The sequence below is a fragment of the Trachypithecus francoisi genome, unplaced genomic scaffold (assembly GCF_009764315.1).
Source record: "Trachypithecus francoisi isolate TF-2019V2 unplaced genomic scaffold, Tfra_2.0 Lachesis_group7, whole genome shotgun sequence".
In the NCBI taxonomy this organism is placed as follows: Eukaryota; Metazoa; Chordata; class Mammalia; order Primates; family Cercopithecidae; genus Trachypithecus; species Trachypithecus francoisi.
In genome coordinates, this window is record NW_022681472.1 from 47,248,667 (window position 1) to 47,264,269 (window position 15,603).

Consider the following 15,603-nt stretch of genomic DNA (forward strand, 5'->3'; position numbering starts at 1 on the left):
TCGCTTGAACCCGGGAGGTGGAGGTTGCAGTGAGCCAAGCTTGTGCCACACTGTACTCTACCTGGTTAACAGAGTGAGACTCTGTCTCAAAAAGAAAAAAAACGTAGGGCAATAAACTCATAGTCAGTAGATACATCAATCAGCAGAATTGAACTCAGAAATGGCATAAATTAAGGGCCAAACAATATTTTGTTATATAAGAGGCCATAATGTAAATATTTTAGGCTTTGAAGGCTGCCTATGGTCTTTATTGTATGTTTTTCTCTGTTTTGTTTTGCCGTGTATTTGTGTGTGTGTGTGTACTTAACAATACTTCACAATATGCAAACCATTCTTAACTCATGGATTGTACCAAAAAAGTTCCATGGACGATAGTTTCTGAGCTGTTATATACTGATAGAAAGAAAAGAAAAGGAATTTAAATTAGTATAAATATGTTTAATAAAAGAAAATATGAACATAATTAGAAGAAAAAAATAAAACCTATTTATAAAAGAAGCAAATGGAACTTCTTGAGATGAAAAATAGAATATCTGAAGCAATAAAATCACTAAATGAGTTTTAAGTGCATGATAGATACCATAGAAGAAAATGTTTAGTGACAATGAATCAGAGCACTAGAACCAACTTAAAAAATGAACAGAGATTCAGTGACATGTTGGACATTAATAAGCTCTCTAGCACACGTGTAATTGAAGTACTTAATGGTGAGGAAGGTAGGGCATAACATAATTTTGAATAAATAAGTTTGAAAATTTCTTAAATCTGGTGATATACATACATCTACACATTCAAAAAGCTCAGTGAAACCTAAACTGAATATGAATAAATGAAACCACATCTAGACGTATCATAGTCTAACTACTAAAACCCAGTAATGAAGAGAAAGTCTTCAGAGGAAAATGATATATTACATACAAGGTAACAAATTTAATTGACTTCTCATTATATATAATGCAAACCAAAAGGCGATGGGATGATATTCTTAGAGAGTTGAGAAAAATGTTAATCTAGAATCTGTATCTACCAAAAGTGTCTTTCAAAAATGAAGGTTAAATGAGACCTTTGTAGAATAACAAAAGCTGAGAGAATTTGTCACTGGGGACTTGCACTAAAAGATATATTCAAGAAAGTTCTTCAGGCTTAAGGAAAAGGATATTGGATAGAGATATTTGCACAAGGGAAAGAAGAGTTTCTTAAATAGTAAATATGTGAATAAATATAAAAACTAATTTCTCATTAAAATTGTATTAAACTATATTTGATTAAAGAAAAAATAGTAAAAATGTATAATGGGGTATATAATATGTGGAAGTAAAATTACTATTTATTTTTCAGTGGAATTAAGTAATCTAGGTTTTAAAGAGATTATATGCTTTCTTCTTCTTCTACTTTTATTTTAGGTTCCAGGGATACATGTGCAGGTTTCTTGCATGGGATAAATTGCATGTCGCTGAGGGTTGGTGTACAATGATCCCGTCACCCAGGTAATGAGCATGATACCTCATAGGTAATCTTCCAACCAATACCCCCTTTCAAGCAGTCTCCAGTGTCTATTGTTCCCATCTTTTGTCCATGTGTATTCAGTGTTTAGCTCCCATGTATAAGTGAGAACAGGCAGTATTTGGTTTTCTATTCCTGTTACTTCACTTAGGATAATGGCCCCCAGCTGCATCCATGTTGCTGCAAAAGACATAATTTCATTTTTAATGGCTGTGTAGTATTCCATGGTGTATATGTACTACATTTTCTTTATCCAGTCCTCCCTCAGTGGGCATTGAGGTTGATTCCATGTCTTTGCTATTGTGAATAGTGCTACAGTGAACATACAAGTGCATGTGCCTTTTTGATGAAATGATTTGTTTTCTTTTGGGTGTATACCCAATAGTGGGATTGCAGAGTCAAATGGTTGTTCTGTTTTAAGTTCTTTGAGAAATTTCCACACTGTCCTTCACAGCAGCTGAACAAATATGAATTCCCACCAGCAGTGCATAAGTCTTCCCTTTTCACTGCAACCTTGCCAGCATCTGTTGTTTTCTTTACTTTTTAATAATAGCCATTCTGACTGGGATTAGATTATATTTCATTGTGGTTTTGATTTACATTTCTCTAATGATTAATGATGATAAGCATTTTTTCATATATTTGTTGGCCGCATGTATATAGAAGTAAAATTATTGACAAGAATAGCACAAAGGGCAGGAAGGCAGAAATTGAAGTATATTGTTTTAATGTTTGTACATTGTACATAAATCTGTGGCATGCCGAAGACATTCCAGAAAAAGGTATCTAAACAAAAATGTCTGAAGGATATTGTTATTTGGAAATATTCTATATGAAGATTTTCTTAGTTCCTCTACTGTCAGAAGTAGGTACTGTAAAAATATCTGGATCATATACCACTCACTATTTGCCAAAGATGAATTAAGTTTGATTCTGAAATATATATATGGGGGAAAACCCCAAGTGTATTATTCTTCTTGTGATGGGTAACACTAAGCAGATATACTGTGTTTGATTAAAACATACCTGGGGAATAATTGGTGCTAAATATGGATACTTGACAAACAGTAATATAATATTTGAATCCTGAAAAGGAAGTCAAAGTTTGCTTTTTCTCACACATAACAAAGAAGAGAGAATAAAATTTTACCAAGGGGATGAATGCCAGGAAAGTGTCATCAACAAGTGAGAGGAGTATCTGTAACAAACAAAGAATATCCAGGGGAAGGAGACTTCTAGGAGAGTTTCCTTGAATTTCCATACCAGAAAATCCCAAATGTGTTATGGAATCTTTTTTTCCATGTGTGTAATAATATAGGATTCTTCACATACTTTTATCCCTTTCACCTTCTGGATGGATTTGGGAAATTCTTGCAAGCAAGTCAAAGTGGGATTTCACAGAATGCATATTCCACAAGGACATGTCTATGTATTTGCCTTATTCACTTGTAATAAGTGATACAATTTGCCTTAAGTGAAGTGCACAAGTGGGTGCTGAAACTTTTAATTCAAGAACCATAACATTGGATGAGAATCAATGTCTGTTTTAAGTCTTAATGCTCACACAAATAAGATATTAAAAATCACAGGAGCAAGATACTTATTTCATATATAGAAGTCTGAAGCTGAAATAGTGCTACTAAATAATCTGGCTAGTTAATGAAGATTTAAGAGTTATTATAATATTATTCAAAAGCAAGTAGTAATATGTATATATTACTATATTCATAGACCAGAGAAGTAAACATTTTCTGAGAGGCATTCTTTGAGAATAATTTTACCAGGAAAGGAGTTAATAGTTTGAAGAAATGAAATTCAGCACCAGCAAATGAATGGCAGGAGATTCCATGTTTGTCTCTTTGCCAAAGTAGCAGGCTTGTTTTTAAGCTTATATAACCATTTATATTTTAAGCAGGTTTCTGAGAAATTGAAAGACAGCTTGGAAAGCTGGTGCTTTTTTCTTCAAAACAGACAAACTTTTAAAATTACTTTTTAACATGAAGCCAGTAGAACAGATTCCCTAGTTTGAAGTATAACAAATTCATTGACTCTTAAATGTTAAAGGACCTAGTATTTCATGCCCTAGTCATTGAAGATTCTCAGAGAATGCAAGTCTCTGTTACCAAGGGGAATACATGATGGTGGCTGGAGAGAGACAATAAACAAAAAAGACTCTGTCATGTTAGTGCTCTGAAGTACTAATAGGTTAAATAATCAAAGTAAAGAGATATGGACAGAGAATGGATGGGGTGAGCTATTTAGTTAGAGTAGTTAAGGAAGGTCTCTCTTTTAAGGTTGTATTTGAACATAAACTTGAATGAAGCGATGCAGAGATGAAATGATATTTATCTATCTTACAGATGCATAGATACATAGATTTAGTTATAGATAATTCTCCAGGTAGAAGATATAGCAATCGCAAAGTCTCTGGAGTAGAAGAGTACCTGGCACATTCAAAAAACAGCATGAAAACAACACAGCAGTGCTCTAGGGCATGGTGTAATCGGGTGGTCGGAGATAGGTACAGAGAAAGGAAAGGGGGCCAGAACATGTAGGCAGCTGTAAGCAATAATAAAAACTTTGGAATTTATTCTGAGTAAGATGGAATGATCTGGGAAATATTGCGCTGAAAAGTGATAATCTGAGTGTTGTTGTGAGAAATAGACAGTAGTAAGGTAAGCAAGAAGGATAATTGCAGATAACTTCAATATCCAGGCAAAAACCAATTTTGGCTTGGACTAGGGGCTGATATTGGTGAAAAATTGTTAGATTCTCAAAGTATTTTGAAGTAAAAACCAATGTGATTTGTTAATAGATCAAATCCAGGGTGTGAAAGACGGGGAGGTAACAAGGAAGACTTAAAGACTTTTGGCCTAAACTGTTGGAAGAGTGGAATTCTATTTATTGATACAGTGCAAATAAGGGAAAAACAGGAATAAGGGGAGAAGAATGAAGAGTTTAGTTTTTCAAAGTTAATTTTGAGATGTCTTTTAGGCATTTAAGAATTGGTGTCAAAAACAGAATTGGGTATGAGTAAACAGTGGATATATTTAAGGAGAAGTAAGAGTGGATTTTGAACCTGAAAGTTATTAGCATAAAGATGATATTTAAAACCATGGGAAGACTTTGTTGGTATATAGAGAAAAATGATCCCATAACCAAGTTCTAAGATGTCCTGTTGTTTACAGATTGGAAATCTGAGATGGAGATAGGAAAGAATGCTGAGAATAAGTGAGCAAAGGATGAGAACCTAGAGTTAGGGTAAAGAGTAAGGTGTAGTTCAAGAAGAATGGCATGATGAGCTATGCCAAATGCTGCCAATTATTAACTATTCATTGGCAGATGGTAAATCGGATACAGCCGCTATTCATTGCCTCTGTTCTTTGCTGATTCTTCATGAGAGCCTCTTACTATATATCAGGACTTCCCTCCTGGATGGCAATACCAATTGGTCAAAAGAGGGAGTCATCCAACGTTTAAAGGTCCCAGGAGGTGAAATCTGATTTACATAACAAGTACTACTTCTATACACAAAACAGTGTATTTTGTGATACTTTCTCCTTTTTTTATAACAAACTCGTGTCCTCTCAAAGAATGTGAGTCATTAGAGAAGAAAAAAAGGAACACTGTGGAAAATTAAAGTATCCAAAAAATATGTCAAAAATTCCACTTGGGAAGACATTACTGCTTTATCATTAGTCCAATGCTTTTCAAAAATTAACCCAGAGGAGATTTCAGTTACACTACTTGTGAACTTGAACATGGCATTCAGACATTCTACTCATGAACTTGAAATTAGATTTTAGGGAAATAAGTGTTATTGAACTAAAAGTGTGCCTTTATAGACTCTCCTTGTCTACGATGTGTATCTATTTTCTCCGCTAATAACAATCAAGTAATTATTGTGTATTTGAGTAAACATAATCCATGTTTGACCTACTCTAGTCATCATTTTAACCTTTTGTGTTCATAAATATAATAGATAAATGCTGTCTTTTAAAGTAACATCAAACTTATATACTTCAGTATAATGTATTTGAACATTATAACATGATCATTTAAACATGGCTTTCTATAATGACCATAGAACCTGTTTTAACACACTGTGGTTAAATTTCTCTCTCATTGGTATAAAGCTTACAAAATAACATGAAAAGTTTTGATGGCAGAAAATATCTAATATTAAACTAAACCCAAGTTCTGTCAGCTCTCTGTATCTTTGGGTGCCACATCTGTAGATTCAATCAACCTCAGATAAAAATATTTAGACAAAAAATTACATCTGTACTGAACATGTGCAACTTTTTTCTTGACATTATTCCGTAAACAATACAGTATAACTATTTGCATAACATTTACATTGTATTAGTTATTATAAGTAATTTAGAGATGATTTAAGTATGCAGAAAGATGTGTGTTGGTTATATGCAAATACTATGCCACTTTAGCTCAGAGATTTGATATCTGTGGATTTTGGTATACTTGGAGAGTCCTGGAACCAATCCCTGTGGATACTGAGGGACGACTGTAATTGAGATTCTTTATAAGCTTAAAACCAAACTTACAATGAAAAATCAAGAAAGAGAGCTCAGATAAAAAGAATGTCTTTGCTCACAGACAAACTACAAAACCAGAAGGGCTGTTTCCATTGAGTCTTCTTTTCTTCAGAAAGTATACAGACAGTAACTGGTATATGAGTTGGATTTGGGGCTACAATAGCATACATGAGACTCAGCCAAGGACAGCCCTTTTAAAACCTCAGGCAAAGAAAAATTACAGGCTACTGTTTTCCTAAGGCAAAGAAAAATTATAGGCTAGTGTGACTCTGGGTCCCACTAATGGATTCTCTATGGGGTCTTAGCAATGTGTGTATGGGAAGGCGGAGCATGAACTGGTTTCCCACAGTAATTTGATGCCACAAGCAATTCTGTTCTAATGGAGTTATAATAGACTCTTTACTTCAAACAAACATTGATGTTAGTGGACATTAATTTTCATGGTGTTTTCCTCTGAGAAAGGAGGGATTTTGTTCAGGACAATAAGACCCTGTTTCAATTTGTGAGATGGAAGTTTTCAGAGAGAGAAAAAAAGAAGAGTCTATGCTTTTATGCTTTATCCAAGATTCGTCTCAACTCTTTTCTGCTTTGTCCTCTGGCCATATCGATATTCGTGATTTATTGCAGAGTAATTGATGGCTTTGCCAAATGGTGGTACACTGTAGTCTTTACAATGCATTGTGGTCTTTATGATGTTTGCAATGAGATAAAAAAGAATGCAAACCACTATTTTTTTAGTATATCTCCTGAAATTCCATATCCCTTCACAAGTGTACTATGTCAAGTACAAATCAGTCTGCACTTTGCTGTGCCTTAAAAATCTTTAGTAGCTTTCCTTTATTAACATAGTAAGATCCAAACCCTTTAGTATGGCAGACAAGTCCTTTCTTCATCTGGCCTTTCTATGTGAAACATCTCTCAGTTTACCTGATCTCTATGTTATTTCTTGCCTGTGTGTTTTTTTAAATTCTGTATCCTGTGCCTAGAATTACTTTCCCTTTTCTTCGTCCTCCAGTTGCCTGTGTTACCTATAGAAACAGCCTTTACTCCTCTAGGACGCCTTCCCCCGATCATCCAGGTTATGCAATATATGTCTCCTGTGTTCTCACTCTGGCATATATCTGTAAGTGTACTTGCTACATTAAATTATCACTAATTCTATTTTTTCTCTGTCCCCCCAAATACTGTGGTCTCCTTAAAAGCAGGAAATGTTAACCATTAATTCTTTGTCAAGAGCAATGGCTAGCTAAAACATGAGCAATCACAAAATAAATGTTTGTCAGGTGAATGAATGAATGAACCAATGGTTAGTGTTAGGCACTACCAGTTCTAATAGGTTTGGTGCTCTTTTTTTTTCATCCAGCCTCTCCTAAACACTTTAAAACAAATACATCTTGAAGGATGTACCATGCATTCCATTATGATTTAGTTTGGAAGGAGTTTGGTGTACTGTAACAACCGAAGGTATTAGTGTGCCCAGAGAGAAAGCATATTTGAAGCAGAGTTGTAATTATAACAAAAGAAGAGTCCTAGCTCATGATTTATTGCCTGAAAGTTTCTAATGTGAGTACAATTAGTGCACTCTTAGAATGGCTCCAAATGATGAAGGATTTAATTACATGAGGAGCTCTACCTCCAGTGCTGGAGATATAGACATAAATTTGAAAGAGTTTTGATTTTAGCCACAAATTTGAATTTAAATGAGTATAACTGGAAGCTATAAAGTCCATTGTTCCTGAGAATCCAATGATTTGAGATAAAAATGTTTACATTTGTTCAATTCAAAGAAATAGCCTAGTTCTCATACTAAACAACAAACCCGCTTTTTCTTTCTCTTCAGGCAGCTGTCTCAGAGGGATTTTCATACAACCTTCCAATCTATTTCTTTACTTCTAATGAGTAAAATATCCTAGGTGTTATAAAATCGGGAAGAATTATATTTATATTATTTGTTTTACTTATAGAAATTTGTATATATTCATTATTTAATTTAATATATTTTAATTCTGAAAAATAAGAACTTGTAACTATTTGAGATAGTTTCTTTATTTAAATTTTTGTTGAGAAAAAATTCATATAAATTTACCCTTTTAATCATTTTAAATGTACAATTCAGTGATTTTTTTTTGTATATTTGCAATGTTGTGCAATCAACACCACTAGCTAATTTCAGAATATTTTCATCACCCCAGAAGACACCTCATATTCATTGGGCAGTTATACCCCAGTCTCCTTTCTTTCAAGGCCCTGTCAACAAGCTACTATTTGTCTCAATGGATTGAGTATTATGGCATTTTATATAAAAGGTATCATGTGACTTTTTCACTCTGTGATTGGCTTCTTTCACTTAGCGTAATTGGCTATTATGAATAATTGTGATAAGACCATTCATCTACACGATTTTATATGGCCATACCTTTTATTTCTCCTTGATATATACCTAGAAGTAAAATTGCATAGTAACTCAATGTTTAACTTTTAAGCAACTACTAAATGTTTTTCTACGGTGGCTTCAACATTTTACATTCCTACCAGCAATGTGCGAGGCTTCCAGTTTCTTCACATCTTTGTCAACACCTGTTATTTTCTGATTTTAAAAAAATTATAGCCATCCTAGTGAGTTAAGAAGTGGCATCCCATTGTGTTTATAATTTCGATTTTGCTGACTAATGTTCTTGACTAGTGTTGTTGAGCATCTTTTTTATTGTTATAATTTAAGTTCTGGGATACATGTGTAGAACGTGCAGGTTACATAGGTATACATGTGCCATGGTGGTTTGCTGCACCCATCAAGCCATCATCTAGGTTTTTAGCCCCACATGCATTAGGTATTTGTCCTAATGCTCTCCCTCCTCTTGCTCCCAAAACCCGATGGGCCACAGTGTGTGATGTTCCCCTCCCTGTGTCCATGTGTTCTCATTGTTCAACTCCCACTTATGAGTGAGAACATGTGGTGTTTAGTTTTCTTTTCCTGTGTTAGTTTGCTGAGAATGATGGTTTCCAGCTTCATCTGTGTCCCTGAAAAGGACATTAACTCATTCTTTTTATGACTGTATAGTATTCCATGGCGTATATGTGCCACATTTTCTTTATCCAGTCTATCTTTGATAGGCATTTGGGTTGGTTCCAAGTCTTTGCTATTGTAAATAGTGCTGCAATAAACATACGTGTGCATGCATCTTTATAGTAGAATGATTTATAATCCTTTGGGTATATCCCCAGTAATGGGATTGCTGGGTCAAATGGTATTTCTGCTTCTAGATTCTTGAGGAATAACCACACTGTCTTCCACAATGGTTGAACTAATATGCACTCCCACCAACAGTGTAAAAGCGTTCCTATTTCTTCACATCCTCTCCAGCATCTGTTGTTTCCTGACTTTTTTTTTTTTTTTTTGAGATGAGTCTCACTCTGTCACCCAGGCTGGAGTGCAGTGGTGCCATCTCGGTTCACTGAAAGCTCCACCTCCTGGGTTTGCGCCATTCTGCTGCCTCAGCCTCCCGAGTAGCTGGGACTACAGGCACCTGCCACCATGCCAGGCTAATTTTTTGTATTTTTAGTAGAGACAGGGTTTCAGAGTGTAATGCAGGATGGTCTCCATCTCCTGACCTCGTGATCCACCCACCTCAGCCTCTCAAATTGCTGGGCGTGAGCCACCACTCCTGGCCATTTCTTGACTTTTTAATGATCGCCATTCTAATTGACATGAGATGATATCTCATTGTAGTTTTGACTTGCATTTCTCTACTGACCAGAGATGATGAGCTTTTTTTCATATTTTTGTTGGCCACATAAAAGTCTTCTTTTGAGAAGTGTCTGTTCATATCATTCACACACATTTTGATGGGATTGTTTGGTTTTATCTTGTAAATTTGTTTAAGTTCCTTGTAGATTTTGGATATTAGACTTTTGTCAAATAGATACACTGCAAAAATTTTCTTCCATTCTGTAGGTTGCCTGTTCACTCTGATGATAGTTTATTTTGCTATGCAGAAGCTCTTTAGTTTAATTAGATCCTTTTTGTCAATTTTGGCTTTTGTTGACATTGCTTTTGGTGTTTTAGTCATGAAGTCTTTGCCCATGCCTATGTCTTGAATGGTATTGCCTAGGTTTTCTCCTAGGGTTTTTAATAATTTTAGGTTTTATATTTAAGTATTTAATCTGTCTTGAGTTAATTTTTGTATGAGGTGTAAGGATGGTGTCAAGTTTCAGTTTTCTGCACATGGCTAGCCAGTTTTACCAGCACAATTTATTAAATAGGGAATCCTTTCCCCATTGCTTGTTTCTGTCAGGTTTGTCAAAGATCAGATGGTTGTAGATGTGTGGTGATATTTCTGAGGCTTCTGTTCTGTTCCATTGGTCTATATCTCTGTTTTGGTACCAGTACCATGCTGTTTTGGTTACTGTAGCCTTGTACTATAGTTTGAAATCAGGTAGTATGATGCTTTCAGCTTTGTTCTGTTTGCTTAGGATTGTCTTCGCTATATGGGCTCTTTTTTTGGTTCCATATGAAATTTAAAGTAGTTTTTTCGAAATCTGTGAAGAAAGTCAGTGGTAGCTTGAAGGGAATAGCATTGAATCTATAAATTACTTTGGGCAGTATGGCCATTTTCATGATATTGATTCTTCCTATCTACGAGCATGGAATGTTTTTCCATTTGTTTGTGTCCTCTCTTACTTCCTTGAGCAGAGGTTTGTAGTTCTTCTTGAAGAGGTCCTTCACTTCCCTTGTAAGTTGTATTCCTAGGTATTTTATTCTCTTTGTAGCAATTGTGAATAGGAGTTCACTCATGATTTGGCTCTCTGTTGGTCTATTATTGGTGTATAAGAATGCTTGTGATTTTTGCACATTGATTTTGTATCCTGAGACTTTGTTGAAGTTGCTTAACAGCTTAAGGAATTTTTGGGCTGAGACGGTGGGGTTTTTTAAATATACAATCATGTCAGTTGCAAACAGGGACAATTTGACTTCCTCTGTTCCTATTTGAAAACCCTTTATTTCGTTCTCTTGCATGATTTCCCTGGCTAGAGCTTCCAATACTATGTTGAATAGGAGTGGTGAGAGAGAGCATCCTTGTCTTGTGCTGGTTTTCAGCTTTTGCCCATTCAGTATGATATTGGCTATGAGTCTGTCATAAATAGCTCTTATTATTTTGAGATATATTCCGTCAATACCTAGTTTTTGAGTGTTTTTAGCATGAGGGGATGTTGAATTTTATCAAAGGCTTTTTTCTGCATCTATTGAGATAATTTTTTTATTGGTTCTGTTTATATGATGGATTACCTTTATTAATTTTTGTATATTGACCCAGCCTTGCATACCAGGGATGAAGCCTACTTGATCATGGTGGATAACCTTTTTGATGTGCTGCTGAATTCGGTTTGCCAGTATTTTATTAAGGATTTTTGCACCAATGTTCATAAGGGATATTGGCCTGAAATTTTTGTTGTTGTTGTGCCTCTGCTAGGTTTTGGTATCAGGATGATGCTGACTTCATACAGTGAGTTAGGGAGGAGTCCCTCTTTTTCTATTGTTTGGATTAGTTTCAGAAGGAATGGTACCAGCTCCTCTTTGTACCTCTCGTAGAATTCGGCTGTGAATCCATCTGGTCCTGGGCTTTTTGTTTTGTTTGTTTGGTATTAATTACTGCCTCAATTTCAGAACTTGTTATTGGTCTGTTCAGGGATTTAACTTCTTCCTGGTTTAGTCTTGGGAGGGTGTATGTGGCCAGGAATTTATCCATTTCTTCTAGACTTTCTAGTTTATTTGCTTAGAGGTATTTATAGTATTATCTGATGGTAGTTTGTATTTCTGTGGGATCAGTGGTGATATTCCCTTTATTATTTTGCATTGTGTCCATTTGATTCTTCTCTCTTTTCTTCTTTGTTAGTCTGGCTAGCAGTCTACCTATTTTATTACTCTTTTCAAACAATCAGCTGCTGGATTCACTGATTTTTTGAAGGGTTTTTTTTTTTTTTGGGGTGTCTACCTCCTTTAGTTCAGCTCTGACCTTAGTTATTTCCTGTCTTCTGCTAGCTTTTGATTTTGTTTGCTCTTGCTTCTCTAGTTCTTTTAATTGTGATGTTAAGGTATATATTTTAGATCTTTCCCACTTTATGAAGTGGGCATTTAGTACTATACATTTCCCTCTAAACACTACTTTAGCTGTGTTTCAGAGATTCTGGTACATTGCCTCTTTGTTCTCATTGGTTTCAAATAACTTATTTATTTCTGTCTTAATTTCGTATTTACCCAGTAGTCATTCCAGAGCAGGTTGTTCAGTTTCCATGTAGGTGTGTGGTTTTGAGTGAGTTTCTTAATCCTGAGTTCTAATTTGATTGAACTGTGGTCTGAGAGACTGTTTGTTATGATTATCATTCTTTTGCATTTGCTGAGGAGTGTTTTACTTCCAATTATGTGGTTGATTTTAGAATAAGTGCTATGTGGTGCTGAGAAGAATGTATATTCTGTTGATTTTGAGTAGGGAGTTCTGTACATGCGTATTAGGTCCCCTTAGTTTAGAGCTGAATTCAAGTCCTGAATATCCTTGTAAATTTTCTGTCTTGTTGATTTTTCTAGTATTGACAGTGGGATGTAAAAGTCTCCCACTATTATTATAGTGTGGGAATCTAAGTCTCTTTGTAGGTCTCTAAGAACTTGCTTTATGAATCTAGGTGCTCCTGTATTGGGTGCATATATATTTAGGATAGTTAGCTCTTTTGTTGTATTGCCCCTTTACCATTATGTAATGTCCCTGTCTTTTTTGATCTTGTTGATTTAAAGTCTGTTTTATCAGAGACTAAGGATTGCAACTCCTGCTTTTCTTTACTGTGCATTTGCTTGGTAAATATTCCTCCATCCCTTTATTTTGAGCCTATGTGTGTCTTTGCACATGAGATGGGTCTCCTGAATACAGCACACCGATGGGTCTTGACTATCCAGTTTGCCTGTCTGTGTCTTTTAATTGGGACATTTACCCTATTTACATTTATATTGTTATATGTGAATCTGATCCTGTCATCATGATGCTAGGTGGCTATGTTGCACATTAGTTAATGTAGTTTCTTCATAGTGTAGTTGGTCTGATATTTTGATATGTTTTTGCAGTGGCTGGTACCAGTTTTTCTTTTCCATAATTAGTGCATCTTCAGGAGTTCTTGTAAGACAGGCCTGGTGGTGCCAAAATCCGTCAGCATTTGCTTGTCTGGAAAGGATTTTATTTCTCCTTCACTTATGAAGCCAACTTTGGCTGGATATGAAGTTCTGGGTTGAAAATTATTATCTTTAAGAATGTTGAATATTGGCCCCCACACTCTTCTGGCCTGTAGAGTTTCTGTGGCCCCCACACTCTTCTGGCTTGTAGAGTTTCTACAGAGAGATCCACTGTTAGTCTGATGAGCTTTCCTTTGTAGGTGACCTGACCTTTCTCTCTAGCTGCCCTTAACATTTTTTCCTTCATTTCAACCTTGGAGAATCTGACGATTATGTGTCTTTGGGTTGCTCTTCTCGTGGAGTATCTAAGTGGTGTTCTCTGTATTTTCTGAGTTTGATTGTTGGCCTATCTTGCTAGGTTGGGGAAGTTCTCCTGGATAATATGTTGAAGTGTGTTTTCCAACTTGCTTCCATTCTCCCCATCACTTTCAGGTATACCAACCAATCATAGGTTTGGTCTTTTCACATAGTCCCATATTTCTTGGAAGCTTTGTTGTTCCTTTTCATTATTTTTTTTCTAATCTTGTCGTCACACTTTATTTTATTAAGTTGATATGTATCTCTGATATCCTTTCTTCCACTTGATCAATTCTGCTATTGATACTTCTGTATACTTCATGAAGTTCTCTTGCTTTGTTTTTTCAGATCTATCAGGTCATTTTTGTTCTTCTCTAAACTGGTTATTCTAGTAAGCAGGTCCTGTAACCTTTTATCAAGGTTTTTAGCTTCCTTGCATTGGGTTACAACATGCTCCTTTAGCTGAGAGGAGTTTGTTATTACCCAAACTTCTGTCAATTCATCAAAGTCATTCTCCAGTTTTTTGCCCTTGCTGGAGAAGAGTGGCGATCACTTGGAGGAGGAGAGGCATTCTGGTTTTTAGAATTTTCAGCATTTTCATGCTAGTGTTTCCTCATCTTCGTGGATTTATCTACCTTTGGTCTTTGATGCTGATGACCTTTGGATGGGGCTTTTGTGTGGGCATCCTTTTTGTTCATGTTGGTGTTATTGCTTTCTGTTTGCTGGCTTTCCTTCTAACAGTCGGGCCTCTCTTCTGTAGGTCTGCTGGAGTTTGCTAGAGGTCCACTCCAGACCCTGTTTGCCTAGGTGTCACTAGTGGAGGCTGCAGAATAGCAAAGATTTCTTTCTGCTCTTTCCTCTGGAAACTTTGTCCCAGAGGGGCACCCACCTGATGCCTGCCAGAGCTCTCCTGTATGAGGTGTCTGTTGACCCATGCTGGGAGGTGTCTCCTTAGCAGAGCTTGTCCTTGCTAAGCAGTCTATCCCTTAACAGAGCTTGAGCACTGTGCTGGGAGATCTGCTGCTGTCTTCAGAGCTGGCAGGCTGGGACATTTAAGTCTATTGAAATTGTGCCCACTGCCACCCTTGTTCCCAGGTGCTCTGTCCCAGGTGCAAAAACCATAGGAAAAGCATAATATCTGGGTCAGATAGCACAGTTCCTCACAGCTTCCCTTGGCTAGGGGAGGGAGGTCTCTAGCCCTTTGCACTTCCCAGGTAAGGCAAAACCCTTCCCTGCTTCTGCTTGCCTTCCATGGGCTGCACCCACTCTCTAACCAGTCCCAATGAGATGAACAGTTGGAAATGCAGAAATCACCCACCTTCTGTGTTGATCTCGTTCAGAGCTGCAGACTAGAGCTGTTCCTATATGACCATCTTACTAGATCCATTGAGCATCTTTTCATGTGCTTACTGTCCATTTGTGTAGCTTCTTTGAAGAAATGGCTATTCAACTCTTGTCCATTTTGAAATGTATTCTTTTTTGCTGCTCTTGTTGAGTTGTTAGAGTTATATTTTCTGAACTGGTGTTGTAAAATTGAAAATAATTTTATTATTTTATTTGTTTTATTATAGAAATGTTTTTATCAGATACATGACTGATAAATTATCAGTTGGATAATTTGAGATATATTTTTCCCATTTTGGCGGCTGCATTATTACTTTTTTTTTTTACAGTAAAGTAAATGTAAATTTATTAAGAAAGTAAAGGAATAAAAGAATCCCTACTCCATAGACAGAGCAACCCAAAGGGCTGCTGGCTGTCCCTTTTTGTGATTATTTCTTGATTATATGCTAAACAAGGGGTGGATTATTCATGTCTCCCCTTTTTAGCCCACATAGGGTAACTTCCTGACATTGTCTTGGCATTTGTAAACTGTCACGGCACTAGTGGAAATGCAGTAGTGAGGACGACCAGAGGTTACTCTCATCACCATCTTGGTTTTGATATGTTTTAGCTGGCTTCTGTACTGCAACCTGTATTATCAGCAAGGTCTTTATGACCTTTATTTTGTGCCTACCTTCTCTTTCTTCCTGT

At 36.1% G+C, this 15,603-nt stretch overlaps 1 long non-coding RNA gene across 1 annotated transcript in view; it reads left to right on the forward strand.

The window, feature by feature from the left end:
• LOC117078918 overlaps positions 1 to 15,603 on the forward strand; it is a 62,428-nt gene that overhangs the window by 13,639 nt on the left and 33,186 nt on the right. The window contains exon 2 of the long non-coding RNA XR_004435197.1: positions 1,404 to 1,487. This is a non-coding gene — a long non-coding RNA (uncharacterized LOC117078918). The remainder of the gene's footprint in view (positions 1 to 1,403; positions 1,488 to 15,603) is intronic.